An 18,853-nucleotide genomic window follows, 5' to 3' on the forward strand; every position below is an offset into this window, starting at 1 on the left:
AGCTTCATTACAGGCTATGGAGACACACTTGTGTGAAACCAGGGTGAGGGGAAACTTGGGCCCTATAGCATTTATAGCCCTTTCTGTGCTGGGCTTGCAGCACCAGTAACTGCAGTTTAGGCTGTAGAAGAGCCTACCTCAGAGAAGGCACGTTGTGGAAAATAATCGGTGGGAAGAGGGCCTAGGGCTGAAATTAAATCACTTTACTTTCCAAGGGTGTTGCTGATCAGTTGATTTAAAGATGGACTGACATTCAGCCCTGGTTAAGAGCAAATGTGTTGGGCTAGCTCCTCGCTGGTGTAAGTGAGCATAGCTCCAGTGAAGTCAGTTCAGCTAGATTGATTGACAGCAGCTGAGGATTGGGCCCTTTTGGTTCCAAATGCTGTTAAAAGGAATAGGCTTTAGCCAGTGCTTCAACAGGGAGCTGTTGCAATTGAAGCAACCTCATTGGCAGGGGCGGCTCCAGGCCCCAGCACGCCAAGCGCATGCTTGGGGCAGCATGCTGTGGGGGGGCGCTCTGCCGGTCACCAGGAGGGTGGCAGGCAGGCTGCCTTCGGCGGCTTGCCTGCGGAGGGTCCGCTGGTCCCGCGGCTCCGGTGGACCTCCCGCAGGCGTGCCTGCGGAGCGTCCGCTGGTCCCGCGTCTTTGGTGGAGCCGCAGGACCAGCGGACCCTCTGTAGGCACGCCTGCGGGAGGTCCACCGGAGCCACGGGACCGGCGACTGGCAGAGCGCCCCCCGTGGCATGCCGCCGTGCTTGGGGCGGCGAAATGTCTAGAGCCGCCCCTGCTCATTGGCTTACTCTCATATCAGTCACCATGGCCATTTTATTGTCATCTCTGCCCATGGCTCTGCCTTTTTTCTTTTTTGCATTACACTGCTGTCTGTACTGTCTATGGTCCCCAGTACATTATGAGAGCACATCACAGTTTTTGATAGATGTACCCTCAACACCCCAGCAGTGCTGTTATCTCAGTTTTACAGCTGGGGAACTGAGATGCTACATGAATTCCACAAGGATTCTACCACAGGATGCCCACGGTAGCACAGGGACTTGAAACCAGGTCTCCCCAGTCTTAGACTACTGCCCTAACCACTGAACCATCTTTCCTTTCCTGAGCATTCTTCAACCCTAGCATTTCCCTCAAAGGTACATCTACACTGCAATAAAAGACCTGTTGCTGTGGCTGGCCCAGGTCAGCTGACTTGGGCTTGCAAGGCTTGGGCTGCGGGGCTAAAAATTTGCAGTGTGGACATTGGGGCTCTGGCTGAAGCCTGGCCTCTGAATCTGAAACACCACAATGGGGTTGATGTGGGAGGCGAAGAGGAGCTCTCAGACCCTGGGCTCCAGCCCAGATCTGACCATCTTCACTGCAATTTTTAGTTCTACAACCCAAGCCCTATCAGCCTGAGTCAATTGACCTGGGCTCTGAGACTTGGTGCCATGTGTTTTTCATTGCAGTGTAGATGTACCCTTAGAGGGGAACAGACCCAGGAGCCCATCACTTAACAGCAAGCTGCAAGAAACTGAAGAATCATTATGTCAATCTCAGGTGATTACCATTGAATAAGCATTTGCTAATATATTCCCCTACCATTTGGCTGGAAACAGAGATTGTGGAACAATATATATCCTTTGATATAAAAATGTAAGTTAAGTAACTAAAATATTGCCCTCAGACATGCTATCTATTTAGTAATAGTAACACAAAATAGTTTCAAGTGAATTCAGTGACCACAAAGCTCTGCATAAATATCCTTGATAAAACTGCATTCCTACCACTCACATCAATGGTATTTCAAACGTGTTGGGGTGGGGGAAATAGATCCTTTAGTTTTGTTACTGTCTGAGCTTGTCCCCATCCTTCACAGAATTGTGTAGATAGCTCTCATTCTCCTACATCAGCATGCACACACTGTACCTCTTCCCCCCATACCTCCATTCCCCCTGCACCTCCACCTTTTGAGGTGGCAAAATTTGTGTAATGAGTAGATACAAAACTACTCAAGATAGTTAAGTCCAAAGCAAATTATGAAGAGTTACAAAGGGATCTCATCAAACTGGATGACTGGGCAACAAAATGGCAGATGAAATTCAATTTTGATAATTGCAAAGTAATGCACATTGGAAAACATAATCCCAACTATACATATAAAATGAAGGGTCTAAATTAGCTGCTACCACTCAAGGAAGGGATCTTGGAGTCATTGCGGATAGTTCTCTGAAAACATCCACTCAATGTGCAGTGGCAGGGAAAAAAAGTGACCAGAATGTTGGGAATCGTTAAGAAAGGGACAGATAATAAGATAGAAAATATCGTATTGCCTCTATATAAATCCATGGTATGCCCACATCTTGAACACTGCACACAGATGTGGTCGCCCCATCTCAAAAAGATATATTACAATTGGAAAAGGCACAGAAGTGCAACAAAAATGATGAAGGGTATGGAACAGCTTCCATATGAGGCGATATTAATAAGACTGGGACATTTCAGCTTGGAAAAGAGATGACTAAGCGTATGATAAAGGTCTATAAAATCATGACTGGTGTGGAGAAAGTAAATAAGGAAGTGTTATTTACTCCTCATAACACAGGAACTAAGGATCACCAAATGAAACTAATAGGAAGCAGGTTTAAAACGAACAAAAGGAAGTATTTCTTCACACAGTGCACAGTCAACCTGTGGAACTCTGCCAGAGGATGTTGTGAAGGCCAAGACTATAACATGGTTCAGAAAAGACCTAGATAAATTCATGGAAGACAGGTTCATCAATGGCTATTAGCCAGGATGGGCATGGATGGTGGCCCTAGCCTGTTTGCCAGAAGCTGGGAATGGGTGAAAGGGAATGGACCACTTGACGATTGCCTGTTCTGTTCATTCCCTCTGGGGAACCTGGTATTGGCCACTGTCGGGAGACAGGATACTGGGCTAGAAGGACCTTTGGTCTGACCTACTATGGTTGTTTTTATGTTCCATCTCCCTACTTTTTGGGGCCTTACATCTCATCTACCATATTTCAAGACTGGCCCTATGCAGAGCTCCATTTGGAGCAGGTCAGGGTCACCGCTGAAGTGGTTGGAACATTGCTGTGTTTCTCCTTTCCCTAGTGACTGAGAGTGTTACCTCTTCTTTGTTTGCACCTAGGGAAGACAATATCTTTGTTATTTTAGTTGCACTTACATCCTCTTGTCCTACCCTGTGGTGTTTCAGCACTTGAATACTATGCTATCCTGTCCCTGTGGGTCACCATCACAGCTATTGCATACTAATGTGTGAATTCCAGACCATGGGTGCAGAATGCCATCAACTGCATGGGAATAAATATTGTCACTGGATAAGCACTAGTACAATGAACCTGGTCCAAATACCTCCTGGCAGCAATGCAAATGGCACCAAAATAATAAAATATAAATAGATGGAGATACACCTATCTCACAGAGCTGGAATGACCCTGAATTGAGTCCAGCCCCCTGCCTTCACTAGCAGGACCAAGTACTGATTTTTGCCCTAGATCCCTAAGTGGCCCCCTCAAGGATTGAGCTCACAACCCTGGGTTTAGCAGGCCAATGCTCAAACCACTGAGCTATCCCTCCCCTCAGAGCCTGTTGGCAGTGTACAATTCAGTATTGAGGCTTTCTGATAGTGTGAACAGGAACTGGGAGATTCCTGCCCAGTGGGGGAGGCAGACACAGCTGACACACAAGCACAAACATTTGCTGCTGCTCTAGCCATCTGTGAGACAATTAGCTCTCTGCATCTGAATGCTAGTCGGCAGCAGCTGCTGCTGCTTTGATATTTCATTTTATGTTTCTATGTTTTAACAATTCAGGAAATAGAGTTAGTACTGCCTGCTAGGCCTGGAGCCCGTTCTTCACAGAGCAACAACAGTGCTGCTGGGTGCAGGGCAAGCTCCCAGGCCCAAGTCAAGGAGACCATGAGGCCGATGGTGGCAGGAGACCCTTAGTTGAGAAGTAGCCCACAAGAAGGCAGACCTAGGTTGTGGGGAAAGGGGAGCAGGCAAACCCTGCTGCTCCTTTAACAGGCATAGAGGGAGGGACTGAGCTGGTCAGCTCAAGCATCGCCAGCTGTTTCTCAGCAGGAGAAGGAAGAGTGAAGTAAGTGAAGCCACCACCATTGACACAGGTTGGGGGAATGATAAGGAGGGGGACCTAGCTCAGAATGGGGGTTTTGGAGATAGAGGGCCCCTGGAATGCAGAAGAAGGTAGTAGCAGCCATGTCCTACAAAAAAAGTGTGATGTAGTAGGGGTGGGAATAATGGATTAGGTTTGGGGCCAGAACTGATGGAGGCTGGAATCTCTTCTGGGGAGACAACAGGGATTGGCTTGAATGGACAGAACGGATTGGGAATGGAAATGATTTGATTTATTGTGGGAAATGCAGAGGTGGCCAATGGGAGTTGTATATTCATGGCTTCAAGGGTGGAAAGAGGTGGGTGTCTTTTGGGAGAGAAGGTGGCAATGCAGGTATTCCCCACCTGGCTTACTAAGCCTAGTCCTCTGGCATGAAGCTGTCAGGTGTGGTTAAAATAGACTGGAACAGGAGAGGGTTGCCATGCCACCCAGGGATGAGGAAGAGGAGTTGTCCCTCTTCTTTCAGCAGAAGAAGAGAATCTGTGCTTCACCCTATCCATCCCCCAGCTTCTTCAGGACTGTAAAGCCTGACTGTCTGGGGAAACTTTCCAGCTCTGCTCCTCACTCCTCCAAAGCAAACAAGAAGGGGGGCAAACAAGTTGTGCCTGTTGATCAGGGGAGATACTCAGTCCTGGCCCAGCAAAGTCATGTTGTTCTTTTCTCTTCCCTCATAATTCTTGCTGAGACAGGACTGCCAGGGCAGTGTTGGTGAGTGGAAGGGGGTGTCAGGTTTTGAGACTGATACCTCTGAGGTAGCAGAAAAACAGGACATCTGGGCTGATCCCAAGCCCATCAAACTGGGCAGCTGGTAGTAAGCACTGAACACTGTGATGGGTCTCAGGGTACCCAGGGTTGTAAGTCACTGTGCAACCCCCTGCCTGTGCCAGCTGTGTGTCTTCTCTCTAACACCACCACCAGCCTTTTAGCTACTCAAGCATTCTCCTCTGGGCTATGCCAGCCCTGGCTTCACCTTGCAGGTTAACAATAGGTGCAGCGTGATCCCAGAGTCCCTTTGAAGTTTTCATCCTATGATAGCCAGCCCCTGACCCTAGCTAATCAGAAATTCCAGATCTTCTGTCCCTAAAGGTGCAGCATACCCCAGTTTTACCTTAAACCTCCACACAGGGCTAGAAGAGGTTATGGTGGCCAAGTACTCTATTAACTCCACATGCTGCACCTGGAGGAAGAGCCAGGGAGCAGGGAATTAATTGCAAGCAGATTCAGCTGTGCAGGAGTAAACAGAGCCCATAAAACTGGGAATCTGGCAACACCCAGGGGCTGCTGCTCCTGGGAAAAGGTAACTTCTCATTGGAAAAAAGGCAGGCCTGTTTGTAGGCTGTAGGGGCATGGAGGTTGCCATCACCTTGGAGGAGGGTTTGGAGCTAGTGCACCCAGAGTAAGGGGGGAAACCAGGAGTTATAGGAAGCAGTCCAGGGAAGGAGCAGTAAGGGGTGGGAGAGGAAAGCCTAGAACTGCTGGGAGTAGGGTCCCTGGACTGGTGTCTAGAGCAGAGGGGAGGCCTGGGTTCCCTTATCAGCCACTGAGGCAGTGAATGGGAAGATTACCTAATGCTGCTGAAGGAAAGACTTTGATATACCCCAGAAGGGGGGAAAACACTGAGTGACTTATCCAGAGAGCTGAGTCATGAAAAGGCTGCTGGGGTTCCTGGAAGCTGCAGACCTGAGAGAGAGTAAGATGGTGTGACAATGTGCAACCACAGGAAGGAGTGTTAGCATCAAAAGCAAATCCCCCAGAGTGAGCAAGAGGAAGCACCAGATGAGTGCTCTGTGACACCTCCATTCCTGCAGACCACACACCACTTGTGAGTACTTATAATAAATCCAGTAGATTTAATTAGAAATGAGAGAAAGTGATGGACACAAATGGTTACAATACAAAACAAAATTACAAAATGTGAACCTGGGTCTACATTTATCAGTAGCTACCTTTCCTAGTTGTTATAAGTTTCCTCCCCCGAAGCTCAATCTGTTGCAGAGCTAACTGGCTTCCCAAGAACCAGGATCCAAATGTTCATCAAAACACTCCAGCTCCACAAAGGGTTTCCTTAATGAATGGATGTAGTGTGGCTTCTCTCCCTCTTCGTTATACTGAGAACAGCCTTTTGTTTCTAGTCGCAGACAAAGCTAACCCCTGTCTTGCTGTAATGTTCCTTTTTAATCTTCAGGTAGCTTTGATTGTTTGCAGTTGTCTCCGATGGTTTCCCATTGGAAGTCTTGGTATTGTGAAAGGCTATACAATTGATCCTTGGGTTGTATCACTGGCTAAACCCAGCAGGGTGGTAATTCCCCCCTGCCTGCATGGGCCATTGCTGAGAAACATTAATCCCTGGTGACTAACTTTTACACCAAGCCCATAAAGTGTACTTTCTATATATATATATATATATATATATAAAGAGACACTATTCTATAAATATTACCCATACACACACCTCACAAAGATTATGAATCTTGACAAGTTACAAGTTTTCTGTAGCTACCTGATATGTTGCTCTTTGTGGATAAATATTCTAAGATCTTTAGTGTAGTGAGTTAGTCAGGTCTGAGGTGAGTTGCCTGCAAAGAATAGGGGATCCTTTGCTAAGGAGCTTCTGTGCCAAAAAAGAATGATCCTGGGAAAACTTGGACAAGTGGCAATCTTAGTCCTCTCCTCTCTAGTCTGCCTCTAGCAGGCTTCCAGGACCCAGATACTGTAACCTATATGGTACTGCTGCCCCTGATTGTCTGTTCAGCTCTTTGGCCACTGCATGGATGCTGCTGCCTGTCTGAGCCTTTGCACCCCTCTATCTTAATTGTAAGCATGGGTTGAGGGATAACTAAGGGTATCAGAGGTATGATTGCAGCTCATGTAGTCGTACCCTGAGCTAGCTTTGATCTAGCTAGGTCAAAGTAGGGTTACTAGATAGCAACTGTGGGGGGAAAAAATGGGATGGGGGTGAAGGGTAATAGGCACCAATAAGAGAAAATCCCCCAAAATGGGACATCTGGTCACTCTAGGCCAGGGGTAGGCAACCTATGGCACGTGCGCTGAAGGCGGCACACGAGCTGATTTTCAGTGGCACTCACACTGCCCAGGTCCTGACCACTGGTCCGGGGGGCTCTGCATTTTAATTTAATTTTAAATGAAGCTTCTTAAACATTTTAAAAACCTTAGTTACTTTACATACAACAATAGTTTAGTTATATATTATAGACTTTACAAAGAGACCTTCTAAAAATGTTAAAATGTATTACTGGCACATGAAACCTTAAATTAGAGTGAATAAATGAAGACTCGGCACACCACTTCTGAAAGGTTGCCGACTCCTGCCCTAGGCCAAAGCTACTTAGGGTAACAATAGCAGTGTGTCAGTGGCAGCACAGGTGTTTGAGGGTCCTGTGTAGAGTTGTAGTCCGGCAGTTAGTCCATGGTGGTGTTGTAGCTACACTATCATTGCTCAAGCTATTTTGAGTCCTCTGTGTGAACTTGAATCACACCTCTGATTGCTGTATAGACCTATTCTAAGTGACTGATTACATGTGAAGAGGGGCCTTCAACTGAGTAGGTCTCCGGGATTCCCGATGTACTTGAACTGGCCCTAAAAGCTTCCCTATGGTGCTCTGCCAATGTGTATTAATCCTGACCCAGAGGGACAATCTCTAGTGGTGTCTTCTGCACCTATTCCGTACTTGACTTCACTGCTGAGACCACAAAAGCCACCACAGTGATTGGTATTGTATATACCTGGCCTGAGAACTGCTTGGTCATTTGACCTTGTGGTGTGTTTTATCTGTAGTTTCTAATCCAGGTTATATGATCGTTGGGGCAGGGACTATTCATCTGAGTTCTCTACACACAGTAAGTAGTAATCACATCATTTCACATATCACCAAAGATGGGAATAATATTCATTCCTTATGGAGCTGGATCAGATTGGAATCCGTGTTACAGAATACTATATTCTCAAAAGTGGTAATGGTCCATATCTTATCACAACAGGGCTATTGTAGTATGACTTCTAGAGCTGTCCAAAACAGCAGTATTTGGGTTTTTTAATAAGGCTTAGAGCTGATGTTAATGGGACATTGAGCCATCACTTGTCATGAAGTGTTTTCTCTTCTGCTCACAGAAGGCCAGAAAACCAGATGCTATAAATTAGAGATGAATAGCGAAAGGACATTGTGGCAAAACCCCATATGGAACAACATCATTTTCTTCTAAGACATGTTTGAAGATGCAATGGGATAAACATTACTGGTAGTAAGCCCATGCTAGCTAGCAGAACCTGAGAAACTACCTCTCTTTGACCCCGGTGGGGGGGCAGGGAAGGGGGAATTTCCCACCCCCTGCAGTTGACTGGTTGATACTTTGGAGCATGAGATTTTAGGAACATAATACACCAGTAGGATCCCTCAGGGCTATCAAGCCCAGCCCCCACACCAAGTAACCCCATCATACAATCCCACCCATAAATTTGTTCCGCTTTCTTAAACCTAATTAAGTTGTTAGCCCCCGCCCCACAAACTCCCACTTGAAAACTGTTCCAGAACCTCACCCCTTTGATGGTTAGACACCTTCTTCTAATTTCCCACTTGAATTTGTTCATGGCCAGTTTATACGCATTTGTTCTTGTGCCAATATCGTCCTTTAGTTTAAATAACTTTTCACCATCCCTGGTGTTTACCCATATAATAGAGTTACAGGAAACAATCATAGTGCCTCTCAATTTTTGTTTTTCTAGGCTAACCAAGCCAAAATCTTTGTCTCCTCTTGTAAGACAGGTTCTCTGTTCCCCTGGTCATTTTTGGTAGCTTTTCTCTGTGCCTGTTCCAGTTTGAATTCATCTTTCTTGAACATGCGTGACCAGGATTGTGCACAATCTTACCAGTGCCTTGTACAATTATACATGAGGATACATATTCACTTTTAAAGTGTTCATGTAGCCAGTAAGCAAACTCTTTGTGGATCTGAGTCACCCAATCAGTGAACAAAATGAAACCATGTGCCTTAGGTGACTAAACACAGTATAAATTGTCAACTGCAAATACTCAAAGCAACTGTCTTAGGTTAGTCATTCATCAGCAGGCAGTAGGCTGCAATATGTTTATAGAAAACATTCACTGATAAGTGCTAGAGTCTGCTTGTAGATAAACAGACAAAGCGGCTCTATTTGTGAAATAAATGGTGTGACTGTGAATGATCCCATCTAGCTTGGTATAGCTCAATATTGGTCTGGAATTGGTGGAAGTAACTGTAAGCACATTTTCTAGAATTGATGTGACTGAAAATAGATGGATTTAATATCAGTTCATAATGTAAAGGGCAGAAGACTTCAAGCTCAGAATGTTGCAAATGTGAACTTGACATATTTGACTCTGAAAACATTTGCCCTAAATAATGCTGCAGTTTCTCTTTCTACAAGAAAAACCAGAGATTGTTAATGGGACACCAACAAGCACTGCAGTTTAGTCCCCCAAACTTGTATCTAAGCATACTAACTACATTTAAATAACATATTAAGCTTTGGAAAAAAACAGGTGTTCAAAGTTGGGAAATGTCAACACTGAGGTTGCCTGGGTTGGGATTCTTCTGTTCATTTCTCCCCAAGCTTGACCCCTTCTGCTCTATCCTCTCTAACATGTCCTAATCTTATTTCTTCCCCAGCTCTGGCTCCTTGCCCTAGTCCCATTCTTTTCACCTAGCTAGTCCCAGACTGCACTCCTCAGGCTTCTCATCTCAGTCTCCCTCCCCAGCTTCCAGTTGACATGTCCAGGTCTCTGCCTCAGTTACCAGTCCCACTCTACCCCAGCTCCAGTCCCTTTCTCCCTATGCGTGCCAACCTCCAGTCGGAGTTTCTGTTTTCTCTTTCTCTGAATCTACTCCTTTGCCAGGTTCAGCTTTTGTCACCTCTGCACTCAAATCAGGCAGCTTCCCTCCCCTGCGGTGTCTGGACGGTCACTGAGAACATGCAGGAAATTAGCTCCCTATTCTCAATTTCAGTGCCTCATGCAGGCCTGGCCCACAGCAACCCACAGGGCTGCAGTTGCAGGGAAAATCCTGCTCAGCCAGGGCTGCAGTATGCTCACTACAGATGACTCTTAAAGAAATTTAGAAGCTCTAGCAAGTTTCTACTGCCCATGTGCAAACTGATTCCCCCTTGTCCCCCACTAACTTTAGGCAGTTTTCCATGAGGATGGCAAAAGAGACATCCCTGAAACAAACGCCATCCCATGACAAATTTCCCGTCGCTGCTCCAAAGCACAGGGAACTAGATTCTTTATCACTGACAATTTAAATCCATATTGGATGTGTTTTTCTAGAAGCTATGCTCTAGGAATTGTTTTGGGGAAGTTCTATGGTCTGTATTAGACTAGATGATCACAATGGACCCTTTTGGCCTTGGAATCTATGAATCTAGAAGTTCTTAAAAAAACAAAAACTTGGTGACATTTTCAACATGTGCAAAACATATTTGTCTATAGTCTCATTCTTGGAAACAGATAAATCATTTCTGTTTGAAGTGTTCCAGTAAAATTCAGCCTGAGGCAAACTCTTGGGCTGAAACTTTCCATGTGAAACAGTTTGGTAAAGTTCTAAGCAAGTGACAACAGGATCTTATAACGTGAAGTTTTGGTAAATGATTTTATTGCATTTGCTTGAAGCTTCAGTGAAAGACTTGATTTCAATGTGCAGTTTCTGCAACCCAAACATGGCAGCTTTTTGCCAGTGCATGAGAACTATAACCAAAGTGAAACAGAACCAGCTGAGTAAAATGCAAAAAGTAAAAAAGCTGCATAAATTGTGAAATTCAATACAAGGTTTTTTAAAAAAAATACTTTTAATAATCCAAAGCGTCATAAACCTGTCAAAATCCCTTGAACAGTACTTGGGATATCATGATTTACAGTTCATTTCATAGCTGCTTGCAGTAATTCATAACCCATGCCTAACTAATCGGCTCCACCCCATTGAACAAGCTGTCATACACAATCACATTACAAAGGAAAAGCCTCCCCCTTTGCGGGAGCTTTTGATTGAGTGACTTAATTCTTTGCACGTCTAGAATGTGAAATCTTTGGATTCTGTGTAAAACTAGGAACACATAGTGAGAAGATTGCTAGAGCTAGTTAGCATATTAGCAGGACCTGCTTTATTTTTGGCTTGCATGATAAAATAACAATCTTGTTGCACCAGAGAATTTCTCGGTCTGTGGCTTGTTCTGTCACATGTGGAAGTGTGATAGTGACTCATTAACAAGGATGAGCTGAGTACTAAAAAGCCTCTCTCCAATACAAACTGTCGGATTAGCAAACCTAAAAGTGGTATACATTTGTCAATTAGGTAAGGAAAGGGAAAGCAGTGATTTAGCACTCAGTACTGTGGGTTGTTATCCTGTGGCAAGCAATATAGTAACTAATGATAAAAAAACACAGTAATAAATTGTGGTATGATGGTTCCACAAAGCTGATGATTGTTTATCTTCTGGATGAAAGAGCCAAGTATGTCTAACTGTATTTATTCACTTAAGCACATGCTGCATCTTGCTATCTTTCAGTCCCAGAGGAGACTGAAAAACTAATTAAACAGTTTTTTATTAATCAGTTTGTCTTGAGTACAATCTACCAGTTTTCATTAAAATGAGAATTTCTAAAATGATAGAAGGATCAGAAAGTTTTCAGCAAACAAAGAATATGAAAATGACCTAATTTCTCTTCTACCTTCATTAAGATTGACAAGTGCATTCAAACATCTGAATCCTGCTACAGGATTCAGAGACCTGATAAAACTAGGGCCTACGGTTACTTTACCAATAATTAAACACCACAGTTATAAACCAAACAGAATATACACAGGGGACTGTGCCACCAGGATCAGAGATTGGAACAATACCTCAATAACTCTACCTACCCTCTACTCAGATCCTAGTCATCAGCCTGTGATTAAAAAGATGGATGCGCTGATCCAAGTAGATGATTATTCTGTGAGTACCAACTCAGGAACACTTTGGTATGGCTCATATTTTTGCCTATATGCCATCTGCAGTGCTTCACAATCTATATACATTCATCACCAATGGAAATGCAGCCTCTTTCTCGGAGGAGGCAACAGCAAACCAGTGTAGTCTGTATGTTGTATGACAGCGAAGGGAAATCTTAGCCAAGGAGTAGTGCTGACCAGGGGACAACAGCTCTGTTTGGTGGCAACTTCTGAAGTCTTGAGACTTGTTTTCATTCCAAACTGGAATGCAAGCAAAACCCTTCAAATATTTTCACCAACATGAAATTGTCAATGCCTGTTTTTGAATTGAAACATGAGGTTTTCAATTCAGGGAGAAGTGTCAAAATGCCAGAGTGGGCATGTGTGGTACTGGGCCTTGGGAAACCCAAATTGAAGTCCCTCCTCTATCTGGTTCAGAGTTTTCATCCCAGATTACTGATTCAGACAGAGCAGGGACTTGAACCTGCATTTCATCGTGTACCAGGCTAGTGCCCGAGCCACCACGTGAGGATCTGTTTTGCAACTCTTTGCATGGACCCAAAATCCACTTCAACAAAGGCTTCTGAAACAGCATAATTTGAAAAAAATTCAGTTTGTTGAATGTTCCAACCAGCTCTGCATTTTAGATCTGAGGTCCTTACATGACCTCTCTCCTCCCCACTGCTGTTGTATCTGAGCACCTCAAGGCTTTAATGAATTTAGTGTCATAACCCGATGAGGTAGGAAAGGGCTGTTATCCCCATTTCACAGATGAGGCAGGAGAGACTAATGGCTTGTCTAAGGTCACACAGGAAACTCTAGATGAGCAGAGAACTTAAACTCCCAAGTCCCAGCTAGTGCCCTAATCACCAGACTATCCTTTCTCCTTTCACCCAGAAGAGGCTCCTCTAAACAGGATGGTTCCTGTGATGTCCTGTCCCTTTAAATATCTGTATTTGCCACCCTCAGTGTAAATTCCCACTTTGATTTTGGTTTCTATTTGGCTGCCAGAGCAATAAAGGCAGCACAGGGACAGCTGTATTTAAATCCACTTCCCTTGTGTCTATTTTCATCTCTGCTTGGTACAAATATAACAGTTCTCAATTTAACTCAGAAGGCTGAAGAGCTGAATTGGTACTGCTAGGATTTGAGCTTCTGACTCAAGGAACTCTGGCTATTGTGTTATACAATTGATGGTTAGACCACTACTCTGTCCCCTCAGGTTGATGAGCTGGATGCATCACGTGTATGCATAAGAAAAGAATATTAAGCGTTGGTGAACAAGGTCATGAATGCAAGTGAAATGTGCATCTTTCATGCATGACTGGGCACTTGCACTGTTAATCTTGATTCACAGAGACAGTTTAGTGAAGAAGTGCCCTGAATTTTGGGTTGAGGGAAACTCCCAATCTACCATACACCTTTATAGTAAAATGCATTGATTAGAGGACAGAGGTTTCCCTCCTGCTCCCAGGGCTTCCTCTGTGTCTAATGGAAGCCCTGAGGATCCCCTTGCTTTATTCATCAGCTCCTTTTGATTTCAGGTCATGAAGAGCATCCTCAGGACTGGCTGTAGGGATTCTGCTGCCATCTGTTCCTGTCTACGTGCGCGCACCCCCCCACACTGTTAACCCAAGAACAGACTTGGGGATCCCAGGTTCCCAAGGTAAGCTGTTCCTGTAAGGTGAAAGGAGGGGGCTGGCCCTAGTAGAATTGCCAGAGTTTACCCAGGACTTCCCTATGCCCTTCAGAAAATTCCCCCAGAACAGATTAGATCTGTTCACCCCTGGGAGAACACAGATCCAGCCTTCTGCTCAAAGGATTGACACTTTTCCAAAACAGTGTTTTCTTTATGTAGTGTATCCAGTCTTTCTGAACCCAATTAATCTAAACCTCAATTAAAAAAACAAAACAAAAACAAACCATAAATCCCTTAGCACAGGTAGACAAGCTAAAGTACCCAATACTGTAATGTCACACAGATGAATGGCTTAAGCGGTTAGGTTCTGCACATGGTGATCCATCATGTGCAGGACACTGACAGTCATCTTAATAAACTCTAAACTTTGTCCATACACACCACAGACACTCATCTTTGTTGATCCAGGCACACACATTTATTAACTCTATTTCTATCCTATATTCTATATCCCATAACTAGCATGCTTACTCTCCGTATTCACCTTTTCTTTGGCTCTGTGTAAGGGCTTGTCTACACTACTGCTTAAGTTGATGCAAGCTACCTCGATCAGGGGTGTGAAAAAGCCACCCCCCTTGAGCGACGTTGGCTAAATAGACTTAGAGCAGGGTCTACACTGCACTATATTGGCAGGAAACACTTTCCTTCCAGCATAGCTTCCACCACTTGTTGAGGTGGAGTAATTGTGCATCTTCACCAGACGCACGACAGTGGCGCAGCCACATTGGTGCGGCTGCATAGGTGTAGCACAGTAGTGTAGACTAGCCTTAAGAATCCTTCTGCTCTGTCCCAACAGTGCTTCTGCTTCCTTCTTCTGACTTCTCCTTCTCCTCCTGCTCCTAACTTGACTGGCTGCCTTTTATACAGTTTTTGTCCTGTTTGGCTTGTTTCCCAATCCTATCAGATCATTAGCATATCTATCCTCCAACCATCTTTCCACCCTCTGGTCTATAAGTATGGACCAGAATCACAACTGCTAACTCTGGCTGTCAGTTAAATCTGTTACACAACAAGTTTTAGTATTAAGGGATGTTTACTAGTATGGTATGGAGACCCTCACCTAGTTTTGGACTGAACGTGCCTGACTGACCCCTTCCTTCAGTTTTGGAGTGACTTTTACCTGGCCTCTGTCCATATCTGCCTACCAATACCCTAGCCATTGGTCAAACTGCATAAAACTGCTCTCTCACTGTCCTTGGCTGTGTGCCCACATTGTGTACACACACTTAAATTACCAAACTTTTAAAACTATAAACAATTTCCTTTTTTCTTTATGCTTATGAACTTGTGTCTTAATGTTGCTACTCCATTTCTTAGCAATGTATTAATTTTATTTCAGTTCTTCCCCTATTTTCAGTTGATGGTAAAGCAATATCCTCAGTGTTTCTCTTAAGAAACAAAATAGAACAGCTCAAAATCCTTTCATATCACTACTAAATCTTTTGCTGTTAATAATTTTCTGCTCCAGGCAATTCCCTTACCTGTCATACTGGCAGAAAGCCTTGACTGTTCTTGCCAGGAAGTATGGCTAGATAAGAGATCTTTCTCTGCCTGACTGCTGTGGCAGTAGCTGCTAAACCAAAGATGGTTCCCCTTTTTTTCCTTCATAATCTTGCATAGGAGGAATTTGTTCTGAACTTCTGCTCTACCACATGCCAGTGCAAAGCCATGCTTTGAACTGATCTGCTCTGCTCTTGCCTGGTGAGTTGTTGGCTAGTGTTCATTTAGGACCAGGTCATGGCTTACTATGGAAAAATCCTAAGACAACTTCAACCGTCTAAGGCACATAGCAGCTAGAGCTGTGGGGTTTGCCTTCCCACCGAGCTTGACTCGTCAACTTTGTGTATATTCTGAGATCTGCAGGTAAACGTAATGGAGCTCAGGCCTTCTGCAGAGTGCTAGGAGATTCATGCAGATAGCCAATCTCTCACCTCACTCCATGGTAATATTCTTGTTGGCAGTATGGTCTCCATCTGCTGCCCAGCCCATCTTCCTGCTCCCAGTGTGCCCAAGAAGAAGATGCAGAGCAATAACCCAAAGGAATTAATGCTGACAAGGAGACTATTGACTTGCATGGGTATCTCCTTGATGGTGCTATGCAAAGTGGCTCTCCTCCAATCATATGGTTCCCCATTTAGCCTCTGTGTGTTCCTCTGCATCCATTCAGCCCCAAATGTGTGGGGCAAGAGGGAGAGGAATGATCCCCCTTAAGCTCAGCTCCTTTTCCTCCAAAATAATTTTGGCCATTTGAGTAGATTTCCTTCCTTTTTACACTCAGTGGTGCTTAAAACATAGTGGAGATTATAACTGACTAAGATTTTGTCACTGATATTTTAGTAAAAGTCAGGGACAGGTCCTGGGCAATAAAGAGAAATTCACAGAAGTCCATGACCTGTCCCTGAATTTTACTAAAAATATATCCATGACAAAGTGGGAAGCCATTGGGCAGCTGTGGGGCTGGCTTGGAATCCAGGGTGCCAATCCACCCATGGCTCAGAGCCGCGGGGCTCCCCTGGTTCCCTGCCTCGGGGGTGTGTGTGTGTGTGTGCGCGCGCGGTGGGTACACCATAGCTCCCTGACACCGTGGGAGGCAGTGGCACCCTGCAGTTCCCAGCTGCTGCAGGCTGTAGTCATGGAGGTCTTTGGAAGTCACTGAATCCATGACTTCCGGGACCCCTGTGACAAAATTGTATTAGTTCCCACTGGCCACACCAAAGTTGGCCTTGGCAGGTCATATTCTCAACATCATAATATTTTGTATACATACATGTGTATTTTGCAACAGACCTTCCTGGAATGGGCTTCTGCATGCTGGCATTGAACCAAAAGATAAGGCTAAAACAGTGCTGGCAACAGTGTGGTTTTCTGAGGCTATGCCACGATGTTCAAGGTCAGGGGTCTAATCACAGAGTCTGAAGTTCTCTCCATTGATTTTTACACCTGTCTTGGTCTTAGACATCCCAGGCTTTTTGAGTCAAGTATCAGATCTTGAGTTCTTTTCCAACAGCTCTTTACAAAACTTATGCTAATTGAATTTTTTCCCTTTCCCAACAGAAAATGAATAAAGGTTCTATTTCTTTATAGTTTTAGTGAAAACATATCACTCACTGGCATTTTTATGCTCTGTGTCAACAGTACTGTTCCCAGAAGGCCATTTTTATCCAGGCCCTTTATAGTTAAATAAGCCTAGCAAAATACACAGGCCCTGATTCTCCATTCTGTTACACGAGGTTTATGTTGTTGCAACTCTATTGACTCCATTGAAGTCAATCTAAAAAAATCGTACAATGGAGTGGAAATCACGTCCATTATCTCTGCTGAAAGGGCCAGGTCCTTGATTGGTTGCATATAGCTATAGGTCAACTAACTTCAACTTGATTTATATCAGCTGAGGATCTGGTCTTTAGTCTTTTATCAAGAGAGCAATTTTGGGTAGAAGGATGAGGAGTACTTGCAGCTCATTTCTACTCATCACTAGAGCTGGTCAGGAATCTTTTGACCAATCGTTCTTTTGTTGGAAAAAATGCCAATTTGTCAAAACAAAATCTGTTGTGGAGCAGTCTCGGGTTCAATGAATTTCCCAACTTGAAACAACGTCAAAAGTTTCAGAATTCCAGAAACCTTTTGTTTTGATGTTTTTCAAAATAAAATCTTCCAGTTTTCTGGAAGTTGAACATGACTTCTTGTTTAGAAATTTAAGGCAAATTAGACCTCCTTTTTTTTTTTAAATTTTTTTATTTTTTTTGGTTCATGGATATTAATGAGATTTTGACTTTTCATCCCCATTTTGGGATGAGGGAAAATTTTTGACATCTCAAATATTCATGGGACAGAGATGTGCAAAGGAGGTAGTTTATGGAATGTGTTCAACTCACTGATTTAAAAACTACTCCTCTGATTTGTGGTCAGCCAGTGCCAAATCCCATTTTTAAATTATTTTTGGACCTAACTCCTCATCTTTGAACGTTCATGGCTGGCAGTACTTATGAGCTTCTTCCAGAACAAGAATTTAGCTCTGGAGATGATGGGATGACCTGGTGACTGATGGAACAGATGCTGTAGATTTACAGTAATATCCTCTAAACATGGTTCTCAAAGATCTGTGTCTTAAGGCTTGTGATTTCTATAGGTCTTGCACAGAGCACAACAATCTCCTCCCACCTTCTTTCTTTACTCCTGTGCTGTTCCCCACACATGCACATTTCAAGTAAAGAATCCTTCCCATGATGGCACTATTACAGGCAGCCTATCACACTTTCATATTTATTTTCCATGCCTTTCCTATCACAGAACTTAACGTTGTTAGAATATTTAATTGAGTTCTTCAAGGCTAATCATCAAAGTTTCTGTAATCTATGCTATTACAGTGCAAGTGGAAAGTGTAGGGGACAATTTCCAGGCACAAGTGCTGGAGGAACCAACTAGGGGCAGAGCTCTTCTTGACCTGCTTACAAACAGGGAAGAATTAGTAAGGGAAGCAAAAGTGGATGGGAACCTGGGAGGCAGTGTCCATGAGATGGTCAAGTTCAGGATCCTGACACACAGGGCCGGCTTTATGAACTGCAGGACCCAATTCGAATACCTGGTGGCAGTCCAGGGCTTCAGCGGCACTTCTGGGGCAGGGGGGTCTGCTCTGGGCCTTCGTCACTGAAGGATCCCCCACCACCAAAATGCTGCTGAAGACCCAGACCCCCCACCACGGGTGCTGGGTGAGTTTAAAAAAAAATTAAAAATAAAAAGGTACCTAAGGCGTGGAGCCCTCTTAGACGCGAGCGTGGGGGCCCTGATTCCCGGGAATTGGCCTAAAGCCAGCCCTGCTGGCACAAGGAAGAAAGAAGAGCAGCAGAATATGGACCCTGGACTTCAGAAAAGGAGACTTTGACTCCCTCAGGGAACTGATGGGCAGGATCCCCTGGGAGAATAACATGAGGGGGAAAGGAGTCCAGGAGAGCTGGCTGTATTTTAAAGAATCCTTATTGAGGTTGCAGGAACAAACTATCCTGATGTGTAGAAAGAATAGTAA

The sequence above is a fragment of the Mauremys mutica genome, chromosome 4 (assembly GCF_020497125.1).
Source record: "Mauremys mutica isolate MM-2020 ecotype Southern chromosome 4, ASM2049712v1, whole genome shotgun sequence".
Lineage (NCBI taxonomy): Eukaryota > Metazoa > Chordata > Testudines > Geoemydidae > Mauremys > Mauremys mutica.